General features: G+C 37.6%; 1 pseudogene; it reads right to left on the bottom strand.

Moving 5' to 3' along the window:
* Window positions 1–4,292: 4,292 nt before the first annotated feature.
* On the bottom strand, window positions 4,293–4,388 carry LOC147481450 (small nucleolar RNA R71; annotated as a pseudogene).
* Between the last annotated feature and the right edge of the window lie 2,116 nt (window positions 4,389–6,504).

The raw sequence follows: 6,504 nt of genomic DNA on the forward strand, positions 1-6,504 counted from the left end.
TGACTAGCATGTGAGGAAGTTCAACCCATTCTCATGGCGAATCAACTACCTTCTAGAGTGGAATAGACTCTTACAACTATTTCTACACTACACAATCAAATTTTCATCAGGCTTCATCAAACTCCTCTAATGGAGGTTTAGCCTTGATTCATCAAACTATTATTTCTATATGAATTTAAATAAGACATGATATAAAGATTCTAAATTTGCTTATTTTAATTTAAATGGAAATCTAATCATGCAAGATTTAATTGAACTAATAATGATAAATAACTAAATCTATGAATTGAAACTACAATGATTTAATGAAAATGAAACTAGATTATGAAGAATTAATTAACTTTATTGATCTAATGAATAGCAATAACAATAATTCAATAACTGAATTTAAAACAAGATAGTAAAACTAATTAATTAATGGAGTCTAAATCTAGATATAAAACTATGCTCTAATGGCTACCTAAATTTTCTACTTACTTAAGAGTTAAGTCTTCTGTGTTCAAATGGAGGAGACAAGATCCACATTTTCGTACATGAGCTGAGGAGCCATGTTTTGGGCTGGAAAATTGAGCCAAAACCCAATTTCTTCAGTCCATAGAGGCCTTTTCAGCTGAATTTTGCTTCAATAGACTTTTCGTCCACTTTTTCTCCTCTGATTAAGTCAAAGTTTAAACCATTGGAAATCTCTTTCCGAGCCGGTCGTTTTGACATAAAGTAGGCCCAATTCCAAGCTTTGAGTCCAAAGATACGGCCTTCGGAAGCTCTACTGACTTTTGTGCGATGTTTCTTCCCGCGTTGACTTTGACTTTTCAGCTTTGACCGGGCTTTAAAAAGGCTTTTTCTCCTTGAATCATGGCATTTAATCATAACACTTCTTAGCAACCAACCCTTGCTCCTTTATCTCGCCAAAGTGACACATTTCTGCAAATAATTGACTCCAATGCTTGGAATACATAAAGCATGTAATCAACAGTAACTCTTATTTATTACTTGCATAATTGGTCTAAAAGTATTATTGTTAGGGGGTTTAAACTACAGTTTTGGGCTCTTATCAAACTACCCCCAAACAGCATTTTGCTTGTCTTCAAGCAAATATGAGAAATTAGAATAAGTGACCAAAAATAGAGTTCTAACTACTTTCGTTTCCCGAGTGCAACTGCATTGACCATATGCAACAAGGCCTTAAACCACTAGGAATTCCCTAGTGGACGAGTTATAGCCTCGTGAGAGTTTTCCAGTGAAGGTACTTACAAACTTCATCTATACTACAACGACTAAAAAATAAAACTATTGTTTCCTTATTTATTCCTCAACTATCTATACATCTCACTCGCAATGAATACAGAATAATCAAGTCGAAACCTAAGCTAATATATGCATACTAATCAATTATCTATGAATAAACATATATACAATGAATACTATTATGAAATGCACTAGCAGGTCCATTTCTGAAAACTCGGAATAGCATCCTTAAGTAGGTCCTCACATAAATGTAAAGACAAAAATACTTTGATTTTTCTGCTCAAGTTTCACTACTCTAGTGTGCAGTGGGCACACTTTACCTTACAATCTCAATGACATACAAGAAAGCCAGAGTCGATCAAACACATCTGCCACTTACTATCACCTAACCTATTCCTAATTGAGCTAGAGGTCTTTATTAGGTGTTGCGGGGATTAGGAGATGGTTTAAGAAGGAAGGAAATGGATATTCAAAATGGACAAGTCTGAGATAATTGAGTCTTCATGATAAGAGCCCAAAACTGTAGTTTTAACCCTTTAACAGTCATACTTTTAGACCAATTATGTGAGTAATAATTAAGAGTTAACACTGATTACGTGATTTTATGCATTTCAGGCTTCAAAGTCCATTATGTGCAGAAATGTGCCACTTTAGTGAGATAAAGGAGCAAAGGTCGGTTACTAAGGAGTTCCATGATTAAAGGCCAAGATTCAAGAAGACAAAGCCTTTCTAAAGCCAAACCAAAAGCTGAAAAGTCGACGGGCGTAAACAAAGACACAAAAGTCGCGAGAACTTCCGAAGTCAGATCTTTGGACTTAGACCTCAGAATGGGACCTACCTTATGTCAAAACAACCGGCTCGGAAAGAGATTTCCAATGGTCTAAGCCTCGATCCAATCAGAGGAGCAGAAGTGGACGAAAAGTCTATTGAAGCCAACTGCAGCTGAAGAGGCATTTTTGGACTGAAAGAATTGGGTTTTGGGCCTGATTCTCTGGCCCAAAACATGGCTCCAAGCCCATGCACGATTTTTGGATCTGGAAGTATAAAAACAAAAGCTTAAATCTTTGTTAATGGTAGATAGTTAATGGTAGATAGGTTAGAGTAAAAAGTAGCCATTAAAATAGCTTCTAGATCTAGTTTTTATTTAATTGTTTTTAATTAAGTTTAATTTCAAATCCAACTCTTGTTTTAGATTAAATTCTTAGAATCATTGTTCTTAATTAGTTTGATAAATAAAATAGCTAGTTTGTCAATTTCGATTCTTGTCATTTACATTTGTGTTAGATCTAATTTCATTTATTACTTGTTATTCAATTCTTAGTTATTAATTAGATTTTAATTATTGTTTAATTTAGATTAGTAAATTTCAATTATTTATATCATGTTTAGTTTAAATTTAATCGGAAATGATTGCGTAATGATTCTCGGCTAAACCTCCATTAGAGGGGGTTGAGAAGCCTTGATGAAAGCTTGATTCCGACTATCGTAGAATCGTCGTAATTTCCTTTCCACTCTAGAAACGATTAGTTCACCATGAGAATGGGTTTAATCGCTCACATGCTAGTTATGAATTGGTAGGAATGCCATGTGTAATTAGGGATTAGGAAGAACCAATTGTTTCGCTGGGCGATTCAATTCGATTACTGACGATTTGTCGTTAATAGGATTAAGTCGAGTTGAGGTGGAATCAATCCCCCTCTAACTCCTTATCATAGAATCAATGTAGCATTCCCATAGTTGTTCTAATAGTCGACTAGTACATCTTGTGGGTAGTTGCATCGTAGTCTAGTTGCCTTTTCGTAAATCTCTCATTAGACTTATAGTTAAGAGTACTTACACGTAGAGAACAATAACATGCGGAAGGACTAGGAGTGGAACGAATCACTCTACTCCACTATATCTCATAGGATTGAGAGTAGAATCTTTGATAAAATATAGGCACGTAGAAAGTTTTAGTTTACTTACGTTTTGAGTTTCATCGTTCATTTTGTAGGTAGACTATTGAATTTTATCATTTATCAAATGGCGCCGCTGCCTTCTTAGTTTCACTTTCACATTGTTTTCGTAGTGTTAGTACTTTTCTTAAAGTCCCATTTCACCCACCCACCCGTGTTTGATTAATACTGTGGTTATCCGATTCAACGTTGGAAAATTCCGGGAAAAATTACACCGAAGCGCATCACGCGCCTAGTAGAGCACTAATTCCTATATACTGGAGCAAGAGCGACCGCCCATGTGGAGCGACCGCCCTAAAAACACTGTAATTGAAAAAATTACCCGACCGCTCGCCTATCCGAGCTATCCGCACCCTTTGTTAATTTTTCCGATTTCGACAGTTTTGATTCGAACTTTGATTTTTCATATTTTTCAGTGTTCTAACCTGTTATATACACTGAACACGCATAAACAAGACGCTATTCATAAGCGAAGCAAGGACGCAATTAGATATTACTTTCTTCCACACCTCGCATCTCCTGTTAGAGTTTTATACTAGTATATCGAATTGTTTGGAGTGTTGATGTGTTTAGCTAAGTTTGGTTTTAGCCTTGTATGAGATTAAGGTTTAACAAAAAACATAGAACGTAATTACACAACAACGCCAACAAACAAGTCTATCTAGTATACCACCCACTACACCTCTAGCTACTATTTCACGGACATCACATCCGACACAATGCCCGACGAAGAAGAGACTCCTCTCTCGACTTCTACAAAGCCTTGAGCGATAGCCCCAAATCTTGCATCGTTCTAGCAGACCGATGGGGATTTCCAAATCCCCCAAATATTTTAATTTGTTACCCGCTTTTCATGGATTAAACCATGAAAAACCTTATCGGCACATCGTAGGATTGAACAAGTCCTAACAACATTCCACCATCCTACGGTTGGTAACGGAACAAATTAAATTAAGGGTATTCCCTTTCACCTTAGCCGATAAGGGCGCCTTGGTTAACTGCCAAAGCCTAATTCGTGGACTCGTGGGCTAAACTTGTTGTTGTTTATGGAACATTTTTACCCACCCCTAAAGACGGATGAGATGCTTTCCAAGATTCATTTCTTTTTCGACAAAATCCTCATGAATCATTTTCAGAGGCTTGGAATCGTTTCACCGATCTCCTTATAGAGTGTCCACATCATAACTTAGCTTAAAGACACGTTAGTTCGTGTTTTTCAAAGGACTTCTACACAACCATAAAGAAGTCCTTGACAAAATGAATGGGGTAGTTTCTTAAGCAAAGGAGCCTCTGAGGCTTATAAATTTTTAGAGGACCAAACTAAGCTTAAATAACAACTGGGGGTAGTGACGATATCCACCGCGTTCCGCTAGTTCTTCTAATACAGTTAAGGCCGCCGGTATGTTTGAAATTAAACACGATCCCCGAAGCTAAAACTCTAATCGAATCACTCACTAAAAGGTAGAGGCCATTTCGTACAACAAAATCCTATCCCCGTCATGAATGTAAATTCAAATCCATGTAGTTTTACATTTGGAGCCCTCGAAAGCATCCCGAATTTCCAATCGGTCCTATAGCCTATGAACAGGCTTGTTCTATTAATAGTGAACCCCCTTGGAGACAAAATCCCAACTTCGGTTGGAGAAATAACCAACACATCACACCTCAAGGGTACAATAATCAATATGTACGTTAGGCCTACGCACAGCTTTAACCAAGCCCCATTACGACAAGGACAGGGTCAGTGGAATTTTAATAATTATAACAACCAAGTGCAACCTCGACAAGGTCAAGCACAAAGTCAAGGTAGTTATAATAATTATAATGCTAATAGAGGTATCGTTCCGGTAAATAATAACTATCAAAATCCACCCATAAATAATTCACGTGAAATAGTTCTAGTCACACCACCCGTGACTACAACACCCACACAACCGGATCGTCTTGACACCTTCATACAAGTGAGCCAAAAACTTTTCCAAACCATGGCTCAATCTAACCAATGCCTTCTACAACCGTTAATAATTTAACCCAACAGTTGGCTCAAGATAAAGCCCAACCTAAAGGTGTGTTTCCAGGTCACGCAATACCTAATCCTAAAACAACAAATACAGCCTTTGAGGTAACCGATAATACTAGTAAGGAACATGAAAATGTAGGTGAGCTAAAGGCCATCACCACTCCGCTCGGCAGAGTGGTTGATAACAAAGTAACTATGCCTATAGTTACCCCACCAAGAACTCCCTACACCGCTATTTTACTAGATACCAAAATAGAAACGGAAGATCCTACCACTGTAGAGGTACCAGTTACAACACAACCTAAGAAACAGGAAGCCATGGTTAAACATCCAGGTGATACCATTGCTAAATATAAACAGAAACCGCCGTTTCCACAAAAATTAGCCATGTTAACTAGGGATACAAATTATGAGGAAATTAGGGACGTTTTCAAGAATCTAACTATAAACCTTCCCTTCCTCGAAGCTATTAAAAAGCTACCACACCATGCTAAGTTTCTTAAGGAATTGTGTACTACTAGGCGTAAGACCAATATACCAAAAGACGCCTTTTTAACAGAACAATTCCCAACTCTATCTGAACATAATGGAATTGTTAAGTACAAGGACCCCGGTCGCCCCATTGCATAATGCACCTTAGGAGATTCCTATACTGACGATCGTTATTAGACTTGGGGGCTAGTGTCAACTTACTCCCGCTTTTATTTGTATAGATAAATAGGTCTAGATGAGATGCAACCCACTAGAATGACGCGTTGCAATTAGTCGATCGGTCTATTAAGTATCCTAAGGGTGTCGCCGAAAATGTTCTCGTAAAAATTCAGGATTTTTACCATCCATTGATTTTGTCATCCTCGACCACGTAAGTCGTTAACGACTCTGTCCCGATCATCTTAGGGCGTCCTTTTCTGGCAACTGCCAATGCGCTCATAAATTGCCGTGATGGTTCAATGTCCATGTCTTTTGGCCATCTTGCTATTGAAGTCAATGTTTTTAAAACAAAGACATAGTTACCCGATTCGTCTATGGATGGAGAGGTTAGCATGATCGAGAGCTTTGTTCGAGATTATTTCAACAACACATTCCCTGATAATCATATGCCCAAATTTCTTTCCTTTGGAAGATCAGACTCCAACATTTCCATTCCTACACTAGTCGATACACATATTACGGATGAGGAGGAGATAGATGATTTTCTCAAAGATATAGAGGACTATCATAGTAACGTGGATATGACTAATCTAGATGAGAAATTCGATGAGTTTCTTAGAGTAGGTGATGATT

This window comes from Coptis chinensis, chromosome 8 (assembly GCF_015680905.1).
Source record: "Coptis chinensis isolate HL-2020 chromosome 8, ASM1568090v1, whole genome shotgun sequence".
NCBI classification, from domain to species: Eukaryota; Viridiplantae; Streptophyta; class Magnoliopsida; order Ranunculales; family Ranunculaceae; genus Coptis; species Coptis chinensis.